At 41.2% G+C, this 27,918-nt stretch overlaps 1 protein-coding gene across 5 annotated transcripts in view; it reads right to left on the bottom strand.

Annotated features, from left to right (window-relative positions):
* The window catches only part of DPF3 (double PHD fingers 3), a 294,848-nt gene that overhangs the window by 138,939 nt on the left and 127,991 nt on the right, over nt 1-27,918 (bottom strand). The window lies entirely within an intron of this gene.

Genomic DNA, 27,918 nt, shown 5'->3' with positions numbered 1-27,918 from the left:
TATTATTTTACTGAAAGAGTAGTAGATCATTGGAACAAACTTCCAGCAGATGTGGTTGGTAAATCCACAGTAACTGAATTTAAACAGGCCTGGGATAAACATATATCCATCCTAAGATAAAATACAAAAAATAGTATAAGGGCAGACTAGATGGATCATGAGGTCTTTTTCTGCCGTCAGTCTTCTATGTTTCTATAAAGATGAATGAAAATGTATGCGCATAATGCATTGTTGACTTACAAACAGAAGCGCTATTCAGCCAGTTTGGACCGGTTCGGCTCAACTGTTAGTGGTAGCTGTGGCTGGGCCTGCCCACCCACTCAAATGTAATGCCATCCTATTTAGCCATGTTTTGGAGGGCGGTCGTATGTGCACATTTGCAGACTGGTGCGGAAGGTAAGTGAATACAACCTCTGCTTACAAAGGTGAGATTATTTACTTTTCAGTTTAAGACCAACCCAAACTTCACAGGAGTAACATTGCCCAGACTAGCCTACAAAGGACTTGTCCTGTTAAATATACGCAATATTTCTTGCACAATACTCCAAATTTTGCAGGTCACTGCAAAAATCTATATGCCAAATTTGAGAAAAGAGAGAGAGAGGTTCACTCCTTTAATTAAATTAGATTAGATTTATTGAATTTATATGCCACCCCTCTCCGCAGACTCAGGGCGGCTCACAACAGTGGTGAAAAACAGTACATAGTAACAAATCTAATATTTAAAAATCTAGATTACAGTTTTAGATTAAAAAGTCCAAAAAAGAAACCCCAATATATAAAAAACAACAACACACAATCAAATCATACACAAAAATTACATGGGCAAGGGGGAGATGTTTCAATTCCCCCATGCCTGATGGCAGAGGTGGGTTTTAAGAAGTTTACAAAAGGCAAGGAGGGTGGGGGCAATCCTAATCTCTGGGGGGAGCTGGTTCCAGAGGGTCGCAGCCACCACAGAGAAGGCTCTTCCCCTGGGTCCCACCAGACAACATTGTTTAGTCAACGGGACCCGGAGAAGGCCAACTCTGTGGGACCTAACCGGTCGCTGGGATTCGTGTGGCAGAAGGCGGTCTCACAGATATCCTGGTACGATGCCATGAAGTCATTATTAAGTCAACTCGCTCCATCACTTCTTGCCTGAAGATCCTTCAGAGTTATCAGATGACAGACAGTACTGCAGAGATTTTAACATCACCAAATTTTCCTTCAGTGTAATCTGCCAGACTCTGTCACTTGGGCAATCTGCCATCATTCCTCCCGTCTTAGCTGTCTCCAGTTCTAACAAAGGCTCTCATACCTGAACTACAAACATCAGGGCAATCCCTAGTAATTAAATAAGTCTGTTCATCCATGTTCTTGCAGCTCGGATTTGCTGTCTTTGGCACAGCCACTGCTAGGCACTAACTTTAAAAATGCAGCTTTGAATTAAGGGTAGACAAAAAGATAAACAAATAAACAAAGTGTAAAAAAAAATATAACCTGCCTTCTAGTTGATTTATCCCTCAACTTCATCCTATACTGCACCCATTTATAAAAGAAGCCTGTTTCATTTCTCTACCTTCAAATTTGCATCTTTTCTCCAAAACCTCTGAAAATCTGGTTTCCTGGAAAGTTTGGAAATTTGCCAGCTTAGGATCAGCTAAAATCTAAGACAGCAACGAAGGGAGAAGAAAGAAAGGAAAGAAGGAAGAAAGGAAGGAAGGAGGGAGGGAGGAGAAGGAAGGGAGGGGGGAGGAAAGAAGGAAGGAAGGAAGGAGGAGGAGAAAGAAGGAAGGAAGGAGGAGAAGGAAGGAGGAGAAGGAAGGAAGGAGGAAGGGAAGGAGGAGAAGGAAGGGAGGGAGGAAGATCCCTCTCTCATCTCCCTATTTTTCTTCTCCACTTGATTGGTTAGCTGATAGAGAGGCAAGGCAAATCCAATAAATAAACCAAATGCGTTAGGGTTGAGTTTGACAGGAGAAGTCTGGAGTATTGTCCATATATTGTCTATCATATAATCACAGTGAAGCATTCAGATAAATTTTGATTTAGCCCGAGAACCAGATCTGAGGATCAGTTGACATTTTTAGCAGCTTTCAAAACTGGGCATTCTTGTAACTAAGTGAAAATGCCTCCCAAATCTCCCTGCTGTGTCACCAAGGAGTCTGTGGTCCAGGTGGCACAGAAGGCGGCCATGCCGAATGACGCAGAAGAAAGGGGAGAAAACAGCAGTGGTCCAAATTGCCTCCATCCGGAACTGGCACAAAAGAAGATGCTGCCTGAGATGATGGATTGTGTACCACCCTCTCCAGTTCCACATGCAAAGCCGACAGCAGTTCCACATGCAAAGCCGACAGTATAGCCAAGATCTACCAGCCACTGGAATGACACACGTGATTCTCTCCCTCCCCCACTTTTCTATATTTCTCCACCCCCACCACTCCCATTACTCCCAGCACATGCAATCTGATGCTCCTCTCTCTGTTCAGTACAGCTGTCCTTGAGAGGGCTCCTGCATGAATTACATCTAAAAAAAATGCATCTTCAGAACCTCTTTAGGGAGAAGAGCAGAAGAAACAGAACTGGCTTTAAACATCAGTGCCCATTTCCCCATGATCACTTACCCCTTTAACAATTTCCACCTGACAGGCAATTATATAATTTAGCTGAAGACAAGTACACTTCTTTGTGGACAATTGTTTATGCTGACACACCAGTCAGCATCAGTTAGCAAGCTGAAAGCTTGTCATTTGAACTAATAGCTATCTTATGCATTCCTTCAAAGAGTTGTTTCCTCTCCAGAAGGAAGGGAGAGAGGGACAGAGGGAGAGGAGAGGGGAGGAAAGGAAAGGAAAGGAAAGAAGAAAGGAAAGAGGAAAGGAAAGAGGAAAAGGAAAAGGGAAAGGGAAAGGAATGAAAAGAAGAAACAAAAGAGGAAAGGAAAAGGAAAAAGAAAGGAGAAAGGGAAAGGGAAAGGGAAAGGGAAAGGCATGAAAAGAAGAAACAAAAGAGGAAAGGAAAAGAAAAAAGAAAGGAAAGAAGAAAGGAAAGAGGAAAAGGAAAGGAAAGAGGAAAGGAAAGAAGAAAGGAAAGAGGAAAAGGAAAGGAAAGAGGAAAAGGAAATTGAAAGGAATGAAAAGAAGAAACAAAAGAGGAAAGGAAAAGGAAAAAGAAAGGAAAAAGGAAAGGAAAAGGAAAGGAATGAAAAGAGGAAAGGAAAAAGGAAAGGAAAAGGAAAAAGAAAGGAAAGAGGAAAGGAAAAAGAAAGGAAAAGAAAGAAGAAAGGAAAGAGGAAAAGGAAAGGAAAGAGGAAAGGAAAGGAAAGAGGAAAAGGAAATTGAAAGGAATGAAAAGAAGAAACAAAAGAGGAAAGGAAAAGGAAAAAGAAAGGAAAAAGGAAAGGAAAAGGAAAGGAATGAAAAGAGGAAAGGAAAAGGAAAAAGAAAGGAAAGAGGAAAGGAAAAAGAAAGGAAAGGAAAGAAGAAAGGAAAGAGGAAAAGGAAAGGAAAGAGGAAAGGAAAGGAAAGAGGAAAAGGAAAAGAAGAAGAAAGAGGAAAGAAAAAGGAAATGGAAAGGAATGAAAAGAGGAAACAAAAGAGGAAAGGGAAAGGGGAAAGAAAGGAAAGAGGAAAGGAGAAGGAAAAGGAAAGGAAAAGGAAATGGAAAGGAATGAAAAGAGGAAACGAAAGAGGAAAGGGAAAGGGAAAGGAAAGGAAAGAGGAAAGGAAAAGGAAAAAGAAAGGAAAGAGGGAAGGAAAGAAGAAAGGAAAGAGGAAAAGGAAAGGAAAGAGGAAAGGGAAAGGAAAAAGAAAGGAAAGGAAAGAAGAAAGGAAAGAGGAAAAGGAAAGGAAAGAGGAAAGGAAAAGGAAATGGAAAGGAATGAAAAGAGGAAACGAAAGAGGAAAGGGAAAAGAAAGGAAAGGAAAGAAGAAAGGAAAGAGGAAAAGGAAAGGAAAGAGGAAAGGAAAAGGAAAAAGAAAGGAAAGAGGAAAGGAAAGAAGAAAGGAAAGAGGAAAGGGAAAGGAAAGAGGAAAGGAAAAGGAAAGAAGAAAGGAAAGAGGAAAAGGAAAGGAAAGAGGAAAAGGAAAAGAAAAAGAAAGAGGAAAGGAAAAGGAAATGGAAAGGAATGAAAAGAGGAAACGAAAGAGGAAAGGGAAAGGGAAAAGAAAGGAAAGAGGAAAGGAGTAGGAAAATGAAAGGAAAAGGAAATGGAAAGGAATGAAAAGAGGAAACGAAAGAGGAAAGGGAAAGGGAAAAGAAAGGAAAGGAAAGAGGAAAGGAAAGAAGAAAGGAAAGAGGAAAAGGAAATGGAAAGCAATGAAAAGAGGAAACGAAAGAGGAAAGGAAAAGGAAAAAGAAAGGAAAGAGGAAAGGAGAAGGGAAAGGAAAGAGGAAAGGAAAGAAGAAAGGAAAGAGGAAAAGGAAAGGAAAGAGGAAAGGAAAAGGAAAAAGAAAGGAAAGGAAAGAAGAAAGGAAAGAGGAAAAGGAAAGGAAAGAGAAAAGGAAAGAGGAAAAGGAAAAGAAAAAGAAAGAGGAAAGGAAAAGGAAATGGAAAGGAATGAAAAGAGGAAACGAAAGAGGAAAGGGAAAGGGGAAAGAAAGGAAAGGGGAAAGGAGAAGGAAAAGGAAAGGAAAAGGAAATGGAAAGGAATGAAAAGAGGAAAGGAAAGAGGAAAGGAAAGAGGAAAAGGAAAGGAAAGAGGAAAGGAAAAGGAAAGGAAAAAGGAAAAGGAAAGGAAAGAGGAAAGGGAAAGGGAAAAGAAAGGAAAGGAAAGAAGAAAGGAAAGAGGAAAAGGAAAGGAAAAAGGAAAAGGAAAGGAAAGAGGAAAGGAAAAGGAAAAAGAAAGGAAAGGAAAGAGGAAAAGGAAAGGAAAAAGGAAAATGAAAGGAAAGAGGAAAAGGAAAGGAAAGGGGAAAGGAAAAGGAAAGGAAAAAGGAAAAGGAAAGGAAAGAGGAAAGGGAAAAGAAAGGGGAAAGGAAAAGGAAAGGAAAAAGGGAAAGGAAAGGAAAAAGGAAAAGGAAAGGAAATAGGAAAGGAAAAGGAAAAAGAAAGGAAAGGAAAGAAGAAAGGAAAGAGGAAAAGGAAAGGAAAAAGGAAAAGGAAAGGAAAGAGGAAAGGAAAAGGAAAAAGAAAGGAAAGGAAAGAAGAAAGGAAAGAGGGAAAGGAAAGGAAAGAGGAGAAGGAAAAGGAAAAGGAAAAGGAAATGGAAAGGAATGAAAAGAGGAAACGAAAGAGGAAAGGGAAAGGGAAAAGAAAGGAAAGAAGAAAGGAAAAGGAAAGGAAAAAGGAAAAGGAAAGGAAAGAGGAAAGGGAAAGGGAAAAGAAAGGAAAGGAAAGAAGAAAGGAAAGAGGAAAAGGAAAGGAAAAAGGAAAAGAAAAGGAAAGAGGAAAGGAAAAGGAAAAAGAAAGGAAAGGAAAGAAGAAAGGAAAGAGGAAAAGGAAAGGAAAGGAAAGAGGAGAAGGAAAAGGAAAAGGAAAAGGAAAGGAAATGGAAAGGAATGAAAAGAGGAAAGGAAAAGGAAAAAGAAAGGAAAGGAAAAAGGAAAAGGAAAGGAAAGAGGAAAGGGAAAAGAAAGGAAAGGAAAGAGGAAAGGAAAGAAGAAAGGAAAGAGGAAAAGGAAAGGAAAGAGGAAAGGAAAAGGAAATGGAAATGAATGAAAAGAGGAAAGGAAAGAGGAAAGGAAAAGGAAAAGAAAGGAAAGAGGAAAGGAAAGAGGAAAAGGAAAGGAAAGGAAAGGAAAAGGAAATGGAAAGGAATGAAAAGAGGAAACGAAAGAGGAAAGGGAAAGGGGAAAGAAAGGAAAGAGGAAAGGAAAAGGAAATGGAAAGGAATGAAAAGAGGAAAGGAAAGAGGAAAGGGGAAAGAAAGGAAAGAGGAAAGGAAAGAGGAAAGGGAAAGGAAAGGAAAAGGAAATGGAAAGGAATGAAAAGAGGAAAGGAAAGAGGAAAGGGAAAGGGAAAAGAAAGGAAAGGAAAGAGGAAAGGAAAGAAGACAGGAAAGAGGAAAAGGAAATGGAAAGGAATGAAAAGAGGAAAGGAAAGAGGAAAGGGGAAAGAAAGGAAAGAGGAAAGGAAAGAGGAAAGGGAAAGGAAAGGAAAAGGAAATGGAAAGGAATGAAAAGAGGAAAGGAAAGAGGAAAGGGAAAGGGAAAAGAAAGGAAAGGAAAGAGGAAAGGAAAGAAGAAAAGAAAGAGGAAAAGGAAATGGAAAGGAATGAAAAGAGGAAAGGAAAGAGGAAAGGAAAAGGAAAAAGAAAGGAAGGAGGAAAGGAAAGAAGAAAGGAAAGAGGAAAAGGAAATGGAAAGGAATGAAAAGAGGAAAGGAAAGAGGAAAGGAAAAGGAAAAAGAAAGGAAAGAAGAAAGGAAAGAGGAAAAGGTAAGGAAAGAGGAAAGGGAAAGGAAAAAGAAAAGAAAGGAAAGAGGAAAAGGAAAGGAAAGAGGAAAAGGAAAGGAAAGAGGAAAGGAAAAGGAAAAAGAAAGGAAAGAGGAAAGGAAAGAAGAAAGGAAAGAGGAAAAGGAAATGGAAAGGAATGAAAAGAGGAAAGGAAAGAGGAAAGGAAAAGGAAAAAGAAAGGAAAAAGAAAGGAAAGAAGAAAGGAAAGAGGAAAAGGTAAGGAAAGAGGAAAGGGAAAGGAAAAAGAAAAGAAAGGAAAGAGGGAAAGGAAAGGAAAGAGGAAAGGAAAAGGAAAAAGAAAAGAAAGGAAAGAGGAAAAGGAAAGGAAAGAGGAAAAGGAAATGGAAAGGAATGAAAAGAGGAAAGGAAAGAAGAAAGGAAAGAGGAAAAGGAAAGGAAAGAGGAAAGGAAAAGGAAAAAGAAAAGAAAGGAAAGAGGAAAAGGAAATGGAAAGGAATGAAAAGAGGAAAGGAAAGAAGAAAGGAAAGAGGAAAAAGAAAGGAAAGAGGAAAGGAAAAGGAAAAAGAAAAGAAAGGAAAGAGGAAAGGGAAAGGAAAGAGGAAAAGGAAAGGAAAGAGGAAAGGAAAAGGAAATGGAAAGGAATGAAAAGAGGAAAGGAAAGAAGAAAGGAAAGAGGAAAAGGAAAGGAAAGAGGAAAGGAAAAGGAAAAAGAAGAGAAAGGAAAGAGGAAAAGGAAAGGAAAGAGGAAAAGGAAAGGAAAGAGGAAAGGAAAAGGAAATGGAAAGGAATGAAAAGAGGAAAGGAAAGAAGGAAAGAGGAAAAGGAAAGGAAAGAGGAAAGGAAAAGGAAAAAGAAAAGAAAGGAAAGAGGAAAAGGAAAGGAAAGAGGAAAAGGAAAGGAAAGGGAAACGAATGAAAAGAGGAAAGGAGAGAAGAAAGGAAAGAGGAAAGGAAAAGGAAAAAGAAAAGAAAGGAAAGAGGAAAAGGAAAGGAAAGAGGAAAAGGAAAGGAAAGAGGAAAGGAAAAGGAAATGGAAAGGAATGAAAAGAGGAAAGGAAAGAAGAAAGGAAAGAGGAAAAGGAAAGGAAAGAGGAAAGGAAAAGGAAAAAGAAGAGAAAGGAAAGAGGAAAAGGAAAGGAAAGAGGAAAAGGAAAGGAAAGAGGAAAGGAAAAGGAAATGGAAAGGAATGAAAAGAGGAAAGGAGAGAAGAAAGGAAAGAGGAAAGGAAAAGGAAAAAGAAAAGAAAGGAAAGAGGAAAAGGAAAGGAAAGAGGAAAAGGAAAGGAAAGAGGAAAAGGAAAGGAAAGAGGAAAGGAAAAGGAAATGGAAAGGAATGAAAAGAGGAAAGGGAAAGGGAAAAGAAAGAAAGGGAAGGGAAGGAGAGGAACTTTCTGAACAACCTGACTTCAAGTTGAATTGATACTCAGTCTTTACTAAAATGAGAATAACAACATAATAGCAGCTCCAGACCTATTAAATTCCAGGGCTCACAATTTCCATTCAATAAGTCTTCCCCACTAAATCTGTTAGGAATCATAGGTGAATACAAGCTGCAAAATAAGGTGGCTTGCATGATTTTTTTAATTGTCAAGTTATATATAGGTTTCAAAATAGGTAGGCCTAGAATCCCTGCAATGTTATGCTGCTTCTCCCCTCGTTTTTGGAAATAATGAAAAGAGGAAGTACATGATGCACTTGGATTATTAAAAAAACAAGTTCCATCAGGGCTGGGGAACTGAACCAAAACTGAAAGTCTTAGGGAGAGAAATCCACACCCAGGTAGACCAATCCTTAACATCAATCACATACCTCCCAGAGGTCTATTAGATCGCACAGAATCAGCCTCTTCAAGGTCCCGTCGACTGTTTACATTGTTTAATGTAGATTGATGGAATCGCACGGAAGGGCCTTTTCTGTTGCCGCCCCAGCTCTATGGAACCAACTCCCCCTCCCCCGATGCTCGCACTGCTCCACTCTACTGGCTTTTCGAAAAACTGTTAAAACCTGGCTTTGTCGACAGGCCTGGAGGCCGTGAACTTAACACCAGATGCACCCGAATTCATGTTTGTTTGGTATGTTGTGAGATTGATTTGGAGTTTTTAATGGGTTGTTAGGGTTATGCGGTTTTAATTATTATCGTTGTCCAACTTCTTTTTATTGTATTATTTTTTTATTGTTGTAAGCAGGGGTGGGCTGCTGCTCGGATGGGGAGGAATGCAGTGGGGTAGCGAAAATGGAGCTCCACCCCAGAGGACCCAATTTGTACTGAAAGATGTTGAAAGAAAATGCAGGGCATCCTGTATAAGCCACGGCCACAGTGTGGTGGTAAAAAATTTGGTAGCCCTTCAACTGGTTGTAAGCCACCCCGAGTCCCACTGGATTGGGCGTCATAGAGGTCGAATAAATGAAATCAAATCAAATCAAATTGTATTAGAAACATAGAAACATAGAAGATTGACGGCAGAAAAAGACCTCATGGTCCATCTAGTCTGCCCTTATACTATTTTCTGTATTTTATCTTAGGATGGATATATGTTTATCCCAGGCATGTTTACATTCAGTTACTGTGGATTTACCAATCACGTCTGCTGGAAGTTTGTTCCAAGTATTATTTTCTCTATGGGGGAAAGAGGAAGTAATATTTGCTACCTTTCCTCCTACGATGGTAACAAATCTCTGAATCCAAAAAGAAGAGTTGCAAGCGATCCTGCTGCCATCTTGTCTGAGCCAATTCTCTTCAATGGATGAAAGCCAGAAAGCCAACCTCCAAATGGAAAGCATGGCTGAAGGAGAGCCTCTTGGACAAACTATCTCAAGAGCTTTTCTTATCAAACTCAGCCACGTTTGCCATCTGTGCTTTCTCTCTCTGATGAATGTGGGAGAGGGTTGAAACAGAGCCACGTACGTTACACTCTAGCTTGGCTGCAAGAGCACTGCAGGAGCCAACTTCTGCCATTCCTTGCTTCCCTTTTCCAAAAAGAAAAGGTGAGGGTCTGATTTGATCCAACTGGGGCATGGTAAACTCTCAGCACTGTATAGTATTCCAGGTATATTTTACTAAAATAGTACTGCTTCTTTTTAAAAATGGGGGGGGGTGGAATCTAATTTGGCTTCTGGGATCTCTACCAATTAATTTCAAAAAAATAAAATCCGATATTGACCACTATTAGCTTAATTTACCAAGATAGTTATTCTTTTTCTTGCTTTTTAATTTTAAGCCATATTGCTTCCTCACTTTTATTAATCTTTTTATTCATCATTCATTTTTCTCATCCCCTGTTTTATCATAACCAAATGCCCCATAAAGATTGTTATGCATTTGTATACTTTTCTTAAACTGTCTGCCGCACGAATCCCAACGACCGGTTAGGTCCCACAGAGTTGGCCTTCTCCAGGTCCCGTCCACAAAACAATGTCATCTGGTGGGACCCAGGGGAAGAGCCTTCTCTGTGGCGGCCCCGACCCTCTGGAATCAACTCCCCCCAGAGATTAGGACTGCCCCCCACCCTCCTTGCCTTTCGTAAACTCCTCAAAACCCACCTCTGTCATCAGGCATGGGGAAATTGATCCCCCTGGGCCGTTCCCGCTTTGTGTATGGTGTGTATGAGATGCATGATTGTCTTTTATATTAAGGGTTTTGAAGTGTTTTTAAGTATTGGATTTGTATTGTTTCTTGTTGTGAGCCGCTCCAAGTCTACGGAGAGGGGCGGCATACAAACAAACAAACAAACAAATAAATAAACAAACGAACAATGCTTCTCATTAGTCTCCATTATTTTACCTATGTTATTCCAAGTCAAACTATTCACTAAGGATGCATTACTATTAGTCTTCTCATTGTTCCTATCACCCATCTCCTCCCGCTTATGACTGTAATAACTGTAACTTGTTGCTTATATCCTTGCAATTTATATTTTTTTAATTGTTTCCTGATTGCTTATTTATACCCTATATCAATCATTAAGTGTTGTACCTCATGATTCTTGACAAATGTATTTTTTCTTTTATGTACACTAGAGCGTATGCACCAATGACAAATTCCTTGTGTGTCCAATCACATTTGGCCGATAAAGAATTCTATTCTATTCTAGAACGAGATGGTAGTCAGCAGATACAGTATCTCCACCCTGATGCCTTTAATAGTGGTGAAAAACCTCATAATTGGATGCGTAATAGTTATGTAGAAATGACCTTGGGAGAGAGGAGGAAGAGTCACAGAGAAGTCAACCGCCATGTTAAAATTATCTCAGTCCTCATAAGCAAAAGGAGAGCGTAGGGAGCATCTCAGAACAGACCCTGTGTAGTAAACGTACAGAAGGGGACATATGATTTCAGACATGCAAGGTTTTGTCACTACAATCTTACAACAAAGGTCGTGTTAGTATTATGGTTAGTGCTTCTTGTCTGGGCTACTACCTGGTTCTCTTGTCTTGCTAGGTTTACCAGCGAGAAGCTCAGAGAAGGGAACTAAGCAGAGTAAGTACATCAGTCTCATTGTCAAGAAAACTTTTGGACTGGGCAACCCAACCATGCCTAGGAGGAAGGTGAGAGTTACATGCAGCCCCTTGGAGGACAGAATGGGTATAATTCTAACAAACAAATTTATTTATTTATTTATTTATTATTATTTATTATTTAGGTTTGTATGCCACCCCTCTCCGCAGACTCGGGGCGGCTCACAACAAAGTGAAAAACAATTTACGACAAATCTAAATTACTGTTTAAAAATATTTTTAAAATCCCATTTTCTAAACAAACATACATCCAGACATACCATTCATAAACTGTATGTGCCCGGGGGAAGATGTCTCAGTTCCCCCATGCCTGACGACAAAGGTGGGTCTTAAGGAGCTTACGGAAGGCAAGGAGAGTAGGGGTGATTCTAATCTCCGGGGGGAGTTGGTTCCAGAGGGCCGGGGCCGCCACAGAGAAGGCTCTTCCCCTGGGGCCCGCCAACCGACATTGTTTAGTCGACGGGACCCGGAGAAGGCCCACTCTGTGGGACCTAATCGGTCGCTGGGATTCGTGCGGCAGCAGGCGGTCTCGGAGATATTCTGGTCCAGTGCCATGAAGGGCTTTAAGGGTCATAACCAACACTTTGAATTGAGAGGAAAAGGTGAAACTGAAAGAGAAAGGGGATTGTATGGGGAAAGATTACTGCATTCCTGTCAAACAGGCAACAAGTTGTCAAAATTGGAAGCGCCATTTCCACCCCCGTCCCTGTCAAAAGTGGTGTTCCCCAGGGCAGCGTACTAGGTCCTACTCTTTTCATTCTCAACATCAATGACCTCTGCGATCATATCACAAGCAACTGTGTTCTTTTTGCCGACGATGTAAAACTTTTCAACACCACTGACAACACATTTACTCTCCAAAAAGACCTTGACTTTGTCTCAGATTGGTCTAACACCTGGCAACTTCAAATATCAACCAACAAATGCTCTACCCTCCACATCGGCAAAAAGAATCCAAACCTTATATATAAACTGAATAAACAAATTCTCACAGCCAACGCACACTCAGTAAAAGACCTTGGAATACTAATATCAAATGACCTAAGTGCTAAAGCCCACTGCAACAATATAGCCAAAAAGGCTTCTAGAGTTATTAACCGGATCCTACGTAGCTTCTGCTCCGACAATCTCACACTACTCACAAGAGCCTACAAAACTTTTGCCAGACCCATCCTAGAATATAGCTCATCTGTCTGGAACCCATACCACATCTCGGACATCAACACCCTTGAAAACATCCAAAGATATTTCACCAGAAGAGCTTTTCACTCCTCCACTCGAAACAGAATACCCTACGAAAATAGACTAACAATCCTGGGTCTAGAAAGCTTAGAAGTACGGCACCTAAAACACGATTTAAGTATTGCCCACATGATCATATGCTGCAATGTCCTACCGGTCAATGACTACTTCAGCTTCAACCGCAACAACACAAGAGCATGCAACAGATTCAAATTTAATATTAACCGCTCCAAACTTGACTGTAAAAAATATGACTTTAACAATCGAGTTGTCGAAGCGTGGAACTCATTACCGGACTCAATGGTGTCAACCCCTAACCCCCAACACTTCTCCCTTATACTCTCCACGATTGACCTCTCCAGGTTCCTAAGAGGTCAGTAAGGGGCGTACATAAGTGCACTAGTGTGCCTTTCGTCCCCTGTCCAATTGTCTTTCCTTTATCTCATACAGTATCTCATATATATTTTCTTCCTTTCATATATCTTCTCCTCTATTTTTACATATTATCTTTATATATATATTACTTCATGTCTATTCTCTTCCATATGTATTGTGTATTGAACAAATGAATAAATAAATATAAATAAATAAAATAAACATGTGTTGCCTGTGGAAAGCAGTGATGAACAGATGCACTCCTAGGAGGAAACAAAAGATGAGGAACTACAATTTAGCCTTGCCTGGGAGAGGCCATTTTCAACATCAATAAGAAGCTCACTTCCATGATCTCTAAACAGACAGGCCGTCTAACAATGAATCAACGCCCCCCCCCCCCAAAAAAATCCATACACTCTAGAAAAGAAAAGTGACTAATCAGCCCTTTAACAGACTACATAGGGACAAAGAGCTTTTGTTTGTGTGAAAATGTAAAGTTTAATCCTATAACACAAAATCACAATTTAAACCCATAAGAAAGAGTCTCGTGATGCCATGTGTCTTTATTAGCAATGTAAGCATGTGAATGCTACATATGTTCTTGGAGTACAGATCCAATTATCATTACGCACCAAATATTTTTCTCTTTACCAATGAGCCACGGTGCCACAGTGCAGCATTTCAGGCTAATTCAGCGCACTGCCAGGTGTTCAATCCTGACCGGGTTCAAGGTTGACTCAGCCTTCCATTCTTCAAGGTCGATAACATTAGAACCCAGGTATACAAGTCGAAGTGCTATTGCTATTTACTCATAAAGCACAGATTCCATTTCCAGTATAACACAGGTCGGATGATCTGTAGAAATAAGATTGACTCACCTTTTCCAAGTCAGAAACATAGCACCATATACTGTACGTATATATATATATATATATTGTTCTGAGTTCGGGTTTTTATATATCTGAAAATCCAGATGCAATGCTAATCTTTTCAGCCTCTGGGAACTGAATTGCCAATTCTATTTTTTTAAGGCCACAGAGCAATCACACATAAATACAACCTTGCCCTCCTTTTCTGTTTTCCTCTCCCTCCTTAAAATAAGACCACCATTCATTCATTTATTTATTTGTTTGTTTGTTTGTTTGTTTGATTGATTGATTGATTGATTGATTGATTGATTGATTGATTTTTATGCCGCCCTTCTCCTTAGACTCAGGGCGACTTACAACATATTAGCAATAGCACTTTTTAACAGAGCCAGCCTATTGCCCCCACAAGGTCCCACAGAGTGGGCCTTCTCCGGGTCCCGTCAACTAAGCAATGTCGGTTGGCGGGCCCCAGGGGAAGAGCCTTCTCTGTGGCGGCACCGGCCCTCTGGAACCAACTCCCCCCGGAGATTAGAACTGCCCCTACTCTTCCTGCCTTCCGTAAACTTCTTAAAACCCACCTTTGCCGTCAGGCATGGGGGAATTGAAACATCTCCCCCTGGGCACGTTTAATTTATATATGGTATGCTTGTGTGTGTGTCTGTTAGTACATGGGGTTTTTTTAAATCTTTAAAATTTTAAGTTGTTTGATTACTTATGATTTGTTTCTACATGTTGTGAGCCGCCCCGAGTCTTCGGAGAGGGGTGGCATACAAATCCAAGTAATAAATAAATAAATAAATAAATCCAGGTCCTCATTTTACCCACCTCAGAAGGATGGAAGGCTGAGTCAACCTTGAGCCGGTGATGAGATTTGAATCACTGACCTACAGATCTACAGTCAGCTTCAGTGGGCGGCATAGAAGTCTAATAAATTAATTAGTTAATTAAAGATTATCGTAGTACCTACTGTTGAATTTGTCTGTGGCATGAACAATAAAGGCATACAAAATCTCACCAGAAATTGTGGTGATAATTCTTGGGATTTTCCAGAAGTCAAAGGATGTGGGAAAACTGGTCCCGCAAAATGGACTCAATTCCTAGTGGAACTACAGTGTTCCCTCGCTTTTCGCGGGGGATGCATTCCGAGAATGCCCGCGAAAGTCGAATTTCCACAAAGTAGAGATGTGGAAGTAAATACACTATTTTTGGCTATGAACAGTATCACAAACCTTCCTTTAACACTTTAAACCCCTAAATTGCAATTTTCCATTCCCTTAGCAACCATTTAGATTATTACTCATCATGTTTATTTATTAAAGTTTATTAAAAAAATATTTATTAAAAGCAGACAAAAGTTTGGCGATGACATATGATGTCATTGGGTGGGAAAAACCGTGGTAAAGGGAAAAATCCTGTGAAGTATTTTTTAATTAATATTTTTGAAAACCCGTGGTATAGACTTTTCACGAAGTTCGAACCCGCGAAAATCGAGGGAACACTGTACAAGCAAAGGAGCCCAGTTAGGATAAGATAGTAAGGCAGAGGGACAGTGCGAAGGAAAAGCAAGCTGCATAACTCAATGCCAGCCTCCCAAGGCAGTTCGCTATCATGTGGGCCCCTGTTTTCAATTAAAAACTTGTGGTGGGGAGTGGGAGAAAAGGAAAGCAATAAAAGTCAAACCCAACTACAAAGCCATGACTCCTGAAAAGTCTGGACACCGGTAGTCTTAAATCAAACTGGTTTATTCATGGCAAGAGAAAATACAAACACTGGAACGGTAGCATTGCCGGAATGAGGGCAACGGCTAACCCGTTGCCCTTTTATACTCTTTTTAACGCGGGCTTTTACCAACTGACACACATTTAACTTTCGCGGCTATTTTCTGAATAGCCGCGTCTTAACCAATCGCAGATTTTCTGCGAATATTTTTAAACAAACACAACACCCCTCCCTCTTCGGCTGAGACCATGATTACGTGTTAATCCACGTCACATAGTCCTGCAAGCGGATTGGTGGTTTCACAGATCTCTGGGACCTGCGCAGTTCATTTTGCTGGGAGCTGCTTGCCTGGACGGCTGGCTCCGTTGCTCCGCTAAGGCTAGTCTCTGACGGGCCTGGTTGCGATGATGCATTTTGATCTTCGCCGGCCGCCAGGGGCAACAAGCAGCCATCGCTGGAGTCTCGAGGTGGTTCTGGTAAGTCCTCTATTGGTTTGTCTACAGTAGGTAAAATGTCTGGGTTAGTCTTCATTCTTTTTCGTAGTTGGTCGACATGCCGATGCCAACTGCGCCCATCTGTTAATATTACAACGTATGTTTTTAAACCTGTTTTATCCAATACTGTGCCATCTTTCCATTTATCGTTTGAATCATAGTCTTTGGCATAAATTAAATCCCCGATGTTAAACTGTCTCTCACTTTGCATTTTTATTTCTTTTTGGTCATTCTGGTAATTTGGGTGAATTCTGTCTAATTTAGAACGAAGGTTTCTGCCCATTAAAAGTTCTGCCGGGCTTTTGTTTGTTGACGCTGACGGCGTAATATGCTGAATGGTTAAAAATTCATCAATTTGTTGTTGCCAATCTCCTAGTGGTGCTTTGTTTAATGCTTCCTTTGTGGTTCTAACCATTCGTTCTGCTTGCCCATTAGCTTGGGCAAAATGAGGTGGAGTGAGCACATGTTTTATGCCCTGGTCTGCAAGAAATAGTTCCATTTGACGGGCTGTTAACTGAGGCCCGTTGTCAGATACCAAAATGTCTGGGATACCATGTGTGGCAAACATTTTCCTTAATGCCTTTATAGTTGCACTAGTAGTTGTGGATGCCATGAGTTCAATTTCCAGCCACTTGGAGTATGCATCCACAACCAGTAAAAAGGATTGGCCCCTGATTGGTCCTGCAAAGTCAATATGTATTCTAGACCAGGGCCCTCTTGGTGTTGGCCACTCTGATGGTGTAACTTTTGGTGGGTTGGGTCTTGTTCTCTGGCAGGGTATACAACCACCCACCCATGACTCTATGTCCTTGTCCAACCCTGGCCACCATAAATGACTTCTGGCAATAGTTTTCATTTTGACTATTCCTGGGTGACCTATATGCAATAACTGCAATGCTTGCTTCTGTAAGGCTTTTGGAATAACAACCCTGTCTCCCCACAATATACAATCTTTTAACACATTTAATTCAAACTGTCTATTCTTAAAAGGTTGAAATTGGTTTGGTTGTTGTTCAATTGGCCATCCCTTTAATATCCATTGTTTAATATATTTCAAAATTGGATCTGCTTGTGTCTGATTGGCTATTTCTGTTGCTGTTAATAACGTTTGTTTACTAGATTCAATTAATAAAACGCTTGAGGCAGGGGCTGGATCATTGACTAATTCTGTTTGGGGGCACCTGCTTAATGCATCAGCATTTCCTATGTCTTTCCCCCCCCTGTGGATTAATGTATAATTGTAAGCGGCTAGAAAAATAGTCCAGCGAGTCATGCGAGGAGAAAGAAAGGCGGGAGTTTGTTTGTTTCCCGCCAAAATGCCTAAAAGCGGTTTATGGTCGGTGATTAACGTAAAGGGCCGACCACAAAGGTAATAATGAAAACGTTTAACTCCAGCGACAAGGGCTAACGCCTCCTTGTCGAGCTGGGAGTAATTCCTTTCAGCTGCCGAAAGAGTTTTAGAATAATAGGCTATTGGGGCTTCTGTGCCGTCCGGAAAGGTATGGCTGAGGACGGCTCCTATGCCGAACGGTGAAGCGTCGCAGGTTAGGGATAAGGGCATAGCTACATTATATTGCACTAGGACACTATTGGAGGAAAGTAAATTTTTTACTGCTTGGAAAGCGGCTTGTTCTTTTGGTCCCCACGTCCAGGCAGAGTCTTTCTTTAGGAGGTTATGAAGCGGTTCTGCTACCGTCGCTTTCTGTTTAAGAAAGACGGAATAAAAGTTAAGGAGTCCTAGGAATGCTTGTAAGTCTGTCTTATCTGAAGGGGTGGGGGCATTTCTTATGGCATCAACTTTGTCATTTGTGGGGTGAATCCCAAAACGATCTATTGTAAACCCCAAGAATTCAACTTTGGGCACAGCCCAAGAACATTTGTCTGCTTTTAAATGGAGTCCTGTTTCTTTAAATTTGGTTAAAACGCGCCTGATTCTGTCCCATAACTCAGATTTGGATGTGGCAGATATTAATACGTCGTCGAAATATGGAACGACCCCAGGAATATTATTTAAAATGCGTTCCATCAAACCCTGAAAGATACCTGGGGCGGTAGAGACTCCGAACTGGAGCCGGGTGCATTTAAAGGCACCTCTATGAGTTACGATTGTCTGGGCTTCAGAGGTGTCTTGATCTACGGTGAGCTGTTGATATGCCTGTGCCAGGTCCAACTTCGCAAAGATGGACCCATTTCCTAAGGTGTGCAAGAGTTGTTGCACTACTGGGATTGGATAGGCATTATGCTGTAGTGCTTTATTAATCGTGGCTTTATAATCAGCGCAAATTCTAATAGAGCCATCCGGCTTAACGGGCGTTACAATAGGAGTTTCCCATTTAGCGTGGTCAGTGGGAACTAAAATGCCCTGAGCTATTAATTTGTCCAATTGTTCATCCACTTTAGGCAAAAGTGGAATGGGGATTCTGCGGGGCTTTAATCGGATGGGCGAAATATTGGGGTCCAAATTAAACGAAATGGGGCTGCCTGTATATTTACCCAGAGCGCTAGAGAAAACTTCGGGAAATTCTTTCAATAAATCATTTGGGTCAAAAGAGTCACATACATTGTTAACCCCTGAAATTTCAATACCTAAAGGTTGTAACCATCGAAGTCCCAGTAATGAGTGTTTAGGACCGTCAACCACTAACAGAGGTAAAAACCCTTGAAATTTTTTAAACGCAATAGGAACATTTAAGCATCCTAACACTGGAATTGAATGGCCCTGAAAATCACTCAAACCCGGTTCCCACGGTTGCAAGTCAGTTTGTTTTACACGAGGTAAATATAATTTAAGTTTTTCCCAAGGCATTATGGAATGTCTGGACCCGGTGTCTAATTCCATTTGGCAGGGGTGGCCGTTGAGGAAAAGAGAAACAAATAGCTTGTTTTCCGCAGCGGGAAAATTGCAGTTTACGGAAGAAGGGGGGTTACCTCGTTGGTTAGAAGAGGGCGAGTTGTCAGCCGGGCGGGAAACGTTGCGCGAAAACGGTGGTCGTCGATTCCTCGGTGAAAAATAGGGTCGTTGGTTTTGTTGAGTTGCTGGAGTTGGGTTGGCGGCGCGGCAGACTTCGGCGATGTGGCCGCGGCGCTGGCAACGGCGGCAGTAGGCGTCCTTGAAATGGCAGCGAAAACGAGGGTGGTTTCCGTTGCAGCCGGCACATCTGTCTGCACGGGAGGCTTCTTTGGCGTCGTGGTCGGAGGCTCTTCGGATTTGGAGACAGGTGTCGTCTGGAGTAGCGGATTCTGAGTGTTTTTCATCAGAAGAGCAGGCGTGCCAAGGTGATTCATCAGGAATGTGATGAACGGTTGAGGTTGCGCGTTTAATTTCGGCAACAGATGTTTCAGATACCTCGGAGGCTTTTGCTGCCTTAAGAATGTCTTGGAGAGAGGCATCCTCATCAACTAAGTATTTCTTCTGGAGCGTGATATTGGTTAGACCGAAAATAAGGCGGTCCATGAGCTGTTCCTCTGGATCCTTGTATTTGCACTTCGGGAGGAGTGCGCGTAGGCGAGTTATAAAATCGTTGGTGGATTCTCCGTCCGCTTGCCTCATCTGAGCGAATTGATGGCGGTATACGCGGACAGGAGTCGTCGGCTGATAATGGGCGGCAAGTTTTGCTTGTAGAGTTGACCATGCGACGGTTTCCAGGGTGTCTGGGTCAACGAGTGTAGAGGCTAGGCTGTAGACTTCTGTGCCGCAATAAGCGAGGAATATAGCTTTCTTCCTTTCGTCATCGGCGTCATGTAGATTGCTCGCTTTCAAGAAAAATGTAAATTTGGACATATACGAGGTCCAAGCTTCCGTCTCGGAGTTGAATACGGGCGGCGGTGGAGCCATGGCCGAGTTCATGGCTGCGTTAGCGGGAGTTCGACCTCTTCGTCGCCACTGAAAAGTCTGGACACCGGTAGTCTTAAATCAAACTGGTTTATTCATGGCAAGAGAAAATACAAACACTGGAACGGTAGCATTGCCGGAATGAGGGCAACGGCTAACCCGTTGCCCTTTTATACTCTTTTTAACGCGGGCTTTTACCAACTGACACACATTTAACTTTCGCGGCTATTTTCTGAATAGCCGCGTCTTAACCAATCGCAGATTTTCTGCGAATATTTTTAAACAAACACAACAACTCCAAATCAAAGCTATAATTAAAGATGGAAAATGTGCACATTTTAAATCTAACGCAGAAGGAAACCAAACATTTTTATTTCCCGCCTCCCCCTTCATAGTACATTCAACTTATCGGTATTATCTCAAATTTCTTTCCCTGCTGAAATGAAGATGCACAATAAAACTCCAAAGAGAGCACACTGAAGGAAAACAAAATAAACTCTCCCTTTAGCTTAAGTCCCCCCTCTCATGGAGCATTCCTTCCCATAATGAAATATGAGCAGTGCCCCGTCACTTTGTATTAAGAGAACCAATGAAATGATAAACTACAGCACTCCCTTCAAGGGATTATTTTTAGTTGAATGCCTAAAAATAAAACTTAAGTTTTTGAAACTTAAATGTTTTGTTTCAACTGGCAGCATCGAGGATTGTTTAAAGTCCAGTTTTGCTCTAGGCAAAAAAAAAAAAAATGTTACAGAAAAATTGAAGGGCCTGGCAGTTATCAACCAATGGCTGAAAAAGTTATTTGTAGGTCAGCAAATAATTTCAAGCAATTTTAAAAATAATGCATTTGAAAAATCACCGGCTCAATTGTCTCCCTGGTAGAACAATAAGCAAAGTTCGAACAAAGCTACCAAAAAAAAAAAGAGAGAGAACCAGCTGCATCTTAATACTTGTGCTTCAAAACTGAGCAATCAGAGAAACCAGCTATCAGTGAGTGTGCCCCGCAAAAGTGCTTGTGCATGCACACTTGCACAAGAAAATGGAGAGGACTGTCTGTGAAGCAGCTATGCAAGTCATCCCAAAGGACTGTCTGGTGTCCCCAGTGAAGCATCTCCCTCAAATGCCTTGCACTGTTGCACAGCTTTGGGGTGACCATGTTTTCAGTTCTGTTATTTGATAAATAACTGGGGGATTTCAACAAATTAGGGCAGTATTTGTAAATCTTGGAAAGTTTAAGATGGATGGACTTCAATTTAATTCTCCTTGCTGGTTGGGGATTCTGGGAATTCAAGTCCCCTTAAAATTTGAAAAAAAATTGCTATAGGCCAGTGATGGCGAACCTATGGCACAGGTGTCACAGGTGGCACGCGGAGCCATATCTGCTGGCATGCGAGCTGTTGCCCTAGCTCAGTTCCAACATGCATGTGTATTCCGGCCAGCTGATTTTTGGCTCGCACAGATGCTCTGGGAGGGCTCTTTTGGCTTCCAGAGAGCCTCTGGGGGAATGTGGGAGGGCATTTTTACCCTCCCTCAGCTCCAGGGAAGCCTTTGGAGCCTGGGGAGGGCGAAACACGAGTCTATTGGGCCCACCAGAAGTTGGGAAACAGGCCATTTCCGGCCTCCAGAGAGCTCTGTGGGGGTGAGAGCTGTTTCTGCCCACCTCAGGCCTTGAATTGCGGGTATGGGCACTTACGCGTGCACTATAGCGCACGCCCACGATCTTTCGGCCCCCGAGGGAAAAAAGTTTCACCATCACTGCTATAGGCAATGTCAAGTGGTTGAACATGGCTGGCCTTCTGTTGGCTGGAATCCGTTTTCCAAATTAATCAGAACTACAAAATCCCCACAAAAATGCTTGCCCTCGTGATTATTTACTGAGGCCACAAAAGAATGTTTTACAGAGCAAGCAGCCAAATAGATAATTGTGAAATAACTGATTTATTTGATAAGTGCCCAGGTTTTACAGGCTGCAAACAATGAATATAATTTATTTAGGCTAATATACAATAATTGCTTAAATGCTTGCCAGACTAATGTTTTTTAATCAACCAGATTGAATGAATAAACTAGATGAACTAAAGTTATTTAGTATGTAGTACAAAGCCAGAAGTTAACATGAACTTAAACGAGAGTTTTCCGTAATAACAAGACTTTTCGATAAATGCCATTCCTATAGCTGTTCTTCTCCCTCCCACACAACACACACACAAACTTTTTTTTCCTAGTCCTGATATTTATTATTACGGCAAAGTTTCAAGTACTGTACACTGTATAATAATATTAGCATCTTGGCAGGGCTGCCCACAAAAGATAAGAGGCTCAAATCTCTCTCATGGACTTACTATCTGACCTTAAGCAAATGGCAATATTTTATCTTCAGATTTTGGTCAGCAAAGCAACAGGAATGATAATTAGAAGGACTGCCAGCGGTGCAGTTTACCAGGGTAAATCAAAATGGTGATTGCAATTGTGCAGCCAAAGATCCATCTACTTTTGTAAGCATTGTGTGCACAAGACTGTGTGTGTGTGTGTGTGTGTGTGTGTGTGTAAAGGTTCAATCATATAGTCACAGCTGCCATCTTGACTTTTTGAAATGCCTCCTTATGGATGTTCCTGACTAAAAATTTTACCTGCAAATCCACTACAAGGGTCTCTATCTCTTTCTCCATTACCAGGGTCTCTATCTCTGTGTCTATACATATACATATACATATACATATACATATACATATACATATACATATACATATACAGTGATACCTTGTCTTATGAACTTAATTCGTTCTGTGACCAGGTTCGTAAGTAGAAAAGTTTGTAAGGCGAAGCAATTTTACCCATAGGAATCAATGTAAAAGCAAATAATGCGTGCAACCCCATCCCAAAAGTCACCCCTTTTGCCTTGTGCCGCTGGGAATCTCCACCTCCGGACTTCCGTTACCAGCCAAAGCGCCCGTTCTTGCATTGCTGGGATTCCTGAGCCTCCCCTCACTGGGATTCAAAGCAGCGCCGACAAAACTGAAGGGAATCCCAGTGACGGGAGGCTCAGAGGAATCCCAGCACTTCAGCTGGCAACGGAAGTCTGGAGGCAGGGACTCCCAGCGAGGGGAGGCTCAGGGTAATCCCAGCACTTCAGTTGGCAACAGAAGTCCGGAGGCGGGGATTCCCAGTGACGGGAGGCTCAGGGTAATCCCAGCATTTCGGCTGGCAACGGAAGTCTGGATGCAGGGATTCCCAGCGAGGGGAGGCGAGGGGAAATCCCAGCACTTCGGCTGGCAACGGAAGTCCAGAGGCGGGGATTCCCAGTGGCGGTGGCTCGGGTTCATAAGGTGAAAATAGTTCAGAAGAAGAGGCAAAAAAAATGTTAAACACCATGTTCATATCACGAAAAGTTCATATGAAGAGGGGTTCGTAAGACAAGGTATCACTGTACACATACACATACACATACACATACACCAGAAGTGGGTTCCTACCGGTTATAACTAGTTCTTTAGGACCATTAGTAAACCTGTGATGATGTCATGGTTCTGTCAGTGCCGGTCTGTAGGTACTGCCATCTTGGATTTTGCTTCTGCACATGCACAAAAGCTATTTTTCTATTATTACAGGCACACCCGTGTTTTGCAGCAAACATATCCATCCCGATATACATATATGTATACACAGCGTTGGGCAACGGCCAGGATGGGGGGGAATGCAGTGGGGTGGCGGAAATGGAGCTCCACCCCAGAGCACCCAATTTGCACTGAAAGATGTTGAAAGAAAATGCATAAGCCAGTGTGGCAGTAAAAATTTTGGTAGCCCTTTACTGCCCTAAACATAAACCTATACTTATACTTGTGGTACTTACTTACAGGCAGGGGCAAATAACTTTGACTCCTTCATCAAATGATTCATTCCTCTACTTCCAACTTTATTAAAGGAATTTGTTGGGAGGGTGCAGAGAGTGCACCCACAAAGGCTTTAGCCTTTCTAAAATGTTACGTATAATATGAATATTGTAACTATACAATCAAATGGATCAAGAATTCAGTCCCCCAGCCATTAACTGAGTTTTAAAATTCCTTCTTTAGCAGGCAAATCAGATAAGATTGGCAAGCTAACTCAAGTGCAACATCATCCAGCTTTCCTCATACATTTCACATCCAGAAGCAAGCAGAAGTGACACATTCGAAAGAAGGAAAGCCAACCAAGCTGCTGCAATGTGTTAACAGCCATGTAGCAGGGCCAAAGTAGAGAGATACTGCCAATATAGTCAACGCTAGAAAAATGGTAAGGTTTATTCCTTTCTAAGCAATACCAAGAGAGTCTTAAAAGCCAAGGTGGCGCAATTGTTAGAATGCAGTACTGCAGGCAATTTCTGCTGACTGCCAGCTGACTGCATTTTGACAGTTCGACTCAAGGTTGACTCAGCCTTCCATCCTTCCAAGGTCGGTAAAATGAGGACCCAAATTGTTGAGTCTCTGTAAACATGCTGTCTCACTAAATCACTTAAAGAAGGCTATAAAGCATTGCAAAGTAGTATATAAGTCTAAGTGTTATTGTTATTAATGGACAGCTGCTTTTCCGCTTCCAGTAACTTTTGTGTGTTAAGATAAAGAACTGTGGGGTTCAGTCCCACCAAAGATCTTTGGTAATTAAATTAAATTAAATTAAATAATAAATTAAATAAAAATTAAATAAAAATTAAATAAAAATTAAATAAAAATTAAATAAAAATTAAATAAAATAAAAATTAAATTAAGTTAAGTTAAGTTAAGTTAAGTTAAGTTAAGTTAAGTTAAGTTAAGTTAAGTTAAATTAAATTAAATTAAATTAAATTAAATTAAATTAAATTAAATTAAATTACAATGATATCCACCAGAACTACAATCTTTATTGGCCAACTTTGAAGTCACAAAAAATGGCAGAGATATTTTCATCAGACAAGATATTACCAGTAAACTAGAGCTGGGAAGGAAAGGAAACTGAAACCATAACGTGCAAGAGTTAATTTTAAAAGATTTTTTTAAAAAAAATCTACACTCTTTTCACATCAAGCTATAGAGGTTGCAAGGGAGCCTGGCTCCTTCCTCCTTCCATTTCCCTCCTTTTCAACAGTAATCTGTTTTTACATTTAAATTTAGAATCTATCCTGAAGAAAACTGAAAAATCAAATACTGGCACTTTTTTGTAACCTTTGTTGAATCTATGAACAAAGGAATTGAATTAATACGGATGTTTAAACATGATTATTCCATGCCTTTGGAGGTGATAGATCACCCGTTTGACAAGTGAAAGCATTACTGACAAAGACAGTTCAATAAAAGCAATCTTTGATGACACCTATTCTAGTAAAGGGAAAATATCACACTTCGTATATACAGAGATTTTCTGTTTAATAGACAGCTTGTCATTATTATATGTACAATGTCATTATTATATGATTATATCATTATACCTCCGAGACCGCCTTCTGCCGCACGGATCCCGGTGGCCGATTAGGTCCAACAGAGTTGGCCTTCTCCAGGTCCCGTCAACTAAACAATGTCATCTGGCGGGACCCAAGGGAAGAGCCTTCTCTGTGGTGGCCCCGACCCTCCGGAACCAGCTCCCCCCAGAGATTAGGACTGCCCCCACCCTCCTCGCCTTTCGTAAATTATTAAAAATTCATCTTTGCCACCAGCCATGAGGAAATTAACACACACACCAATTGTCAAGGTTGGTGTATGGTTTGATTGGATTGTGTGATTTTTTTTATTATAAGGGTTTTAAATTGTATTTTTTAAAAATTGGATTTGTACACTGTTTATTTTTGTTGTGAGCCACCCCGAGTCCTCGGAGAGGGGCGGCATACAAATCTAATCAATTACTATTACTATTACTATTATTCTGATTTGTTGGACTGCCAGGCAAGGTTTGGTGAAGTAAAGATATCTCTGTTGAAAGGAGTTAATGAAAATGGCAAAAACCAAGGAATTGATGAGTAGACCACTTTCTTGAAAGCTCTTTGGGTAGAGGAGAGGATGGGAGATTGCTCATATGTGCTCCAGGGAGCTGCTGCTCATCAAGAGAACAGGATAGTTGTTTTCAGCACTTTGGTTTGAGGAAAGGGGATTAGTTAACTTGCTTGAAATCACAAAACTTACGCTCTACTATCATTCAGAAATTGCCTATTTATAACTTTCACAAACTTCACTAACTATTAGAAATTTCCTATTAATCATTTAAAGGTTATTAGAGTGAATGAATAAATGAAAACATTGAAAAATCATCAGGTGGAATGGATGGTACCTGTTATGGGGATATTCAGACTAACCCCAAGGAATGCATAGAGCAGTGGTTCTCAACCTTTCAAATGCCACGACCCCTTAATACCGTTCCTCATGTCGTAGTGACCCTCAACCATAAGTCTAGCACCAATTCTCCCAACAGAGCTTTAAGCTGATTGGCAGGAAGGTCAGAGGGACACCCTCATTGTAAACACCTGATTGGTTGGACTATAAAAATACGTTCCTAGGCACCAGAATAAAAGCTTTAGTTCTTAACACCATGGGAAATTTATCTTTTCCCCGTAGTCTTAGGTGACCCCTGTGAAACAGTCGTTCGACCCCAAAAGGGGTCCTGACCCCCAGATTGAGAACCACTGGCATAGAGCAATTCTGCCAGAACTCAGTTCTCCATTTGCTTACACACAATAGACAGAATCTTGCCTAATTAAACCTTTACAACTCTCACCCTAACTGATATACCCTGGGATAGGGGTAGAGAAAGTTGGCTCTTCTATGACTTGTGGACTTCAACTCCCAGAATTCCTGAACCTATCACGCTAGCATCATCATGCTATCATGCTGTGCTGCCTCTTCTCTGGTTTCCCCATCACACACCCCACACCCAAACTGGAACATGCTCCTTCCTTGTTGGAAAATTAGCAGTTTACTGTACGTAGTCTCTCACACCAACTCCCCTTCTTTGGGCATCATGCCTCACAGTGTGATAAAGAAGTCCTACCGGTCAATGACTACTTCAGCTTCAACCGCAACAACACAAGAGCACACAACAGATTCAAATTTAATACGAACCGCTCCAAACTTGACTGTAAAAAATATGATTTCAACAATCGAGTTATCGAAGCGTGGAACTCATTACCGGACTCAATTGTGTCAACCCCTAACCCCCAACATTTCTCCCTTAGACTCTCCACGATTGACCTCTCCAGGTTCCTAAGAGGCCAGTAAGGGGCGTACATAAGTGCACTGGTGTGCCTTTCGTCCCCTGTCCAATTGTCTTTCCTTTCTCTCACTTATCATATATATTTTCTTCCTTTCATATATCCTCTCCTCTAAGTTCACTTTTACCCTTATATTTATTACTACATGTCTATTTTTCTTCCTATGTATTTGTGCATTGGACAAATGAATAAATAAATAAAATAAATAAGTTGGATTAACAATATTAGACAAAGATGCTGGAATAAGATTAGGTAGTCCCAAATTCAAGCCCATTTTCAACCATGGATGACTTTGGGCCAATCAGTCTTTCTTAACTCAACCTGCAATATGGGAATATTATAGAGCAGTGATGGCGTGCCAAAAGATCGCATTCACACGTTATCACACATGTGCGAGTGCCCACATCCATAATTCAAGGCATGGGGGGAGCAAAAACAGCTTCCCCCACCCCTTGGAGGCCCACTGGAGGCTGGAAACTGCCTGTTTCCCAACTGCTGCTGGGCCCAGTAGGCTGATGTTTCACCCTCTCTAGTTTCCAAAGCCTCTCCTGGAGGTGGGGGGAGGTAAAAACACCCTCCACCATCCCCCAGAAGCTCTTTGGAAGCCAAAAATGCCCTCCCAAAGCCTCTATGCGAGCCAAAAATCAGCTGGCTGGCACACACATGCATGTTGGAGCTGAGCTAGGACAATGGCTCGTGTGCCAGCAGATATGACTTAGCGTGCCACCTGTGGCACATGTTCCATAGGTTCGCCATCACTGTTATAGAGAGAGAAATGAGAAGAGAGAGTCCTTAAGATCCTGTTGAAGCTAACAGGAAGTTAATCCAGTTAATAATGAATACTGTCTATACCAAGGACATCAAAAGACAGTGTAATTGTCATGATGATACAATTAAATGGCACAATTTAATTATGTTAAGTGATGTAAGGACATCATGATATCTAGTGTAAGTACATAATTCATGTCATTGACATGCTGACATTATAATGCTATATTTTATCATGTTCGCTTCCCCACTTGCTCACCCCCATGGATGCCAGTATATGGTAGACCATGTGAAAAATGGATTATGGTAATTCATTGCCATTTCTTTGGATTTGCCTAGCATATTTGCATTTAAGGCATAATCCAGTCCCATAATTGCATAATTTGGTTATCACACTGCAAGTTTGCAAAACTGAAAATAAATTTATTTAAATAGCTTCATGCAATGAAATAATTTCGGCTTTCTAATATGATTCTCGTAAGCTACAATTATATTTAACAACTCTATAATAAATTTACATTAGTGTAATAATTAGATTTTATTTTGCTCCGGAGTCTGGCCT

The sequence above is a fragment of the Erythrolamprus reginae genome, chromosome 1 (genome assembly GCF_031021105.1).
Source record: "Erythrolamprus reginae isolate rEryReg1 chromosome 1, rEryReg1.hap1, whole genome shotgun sequence".
Lineage (NCBI taxonomy): Eukaryota > Metazoa > Chordata > Lepidosauria > Squamata > Dipsadidae > Erythrolamprus > Erythrolamprus reginae.
Note: the sequence above shows the minus strand (reverse complement) of the source record. Positions and strands in the feature narration are given on the sequence as shown.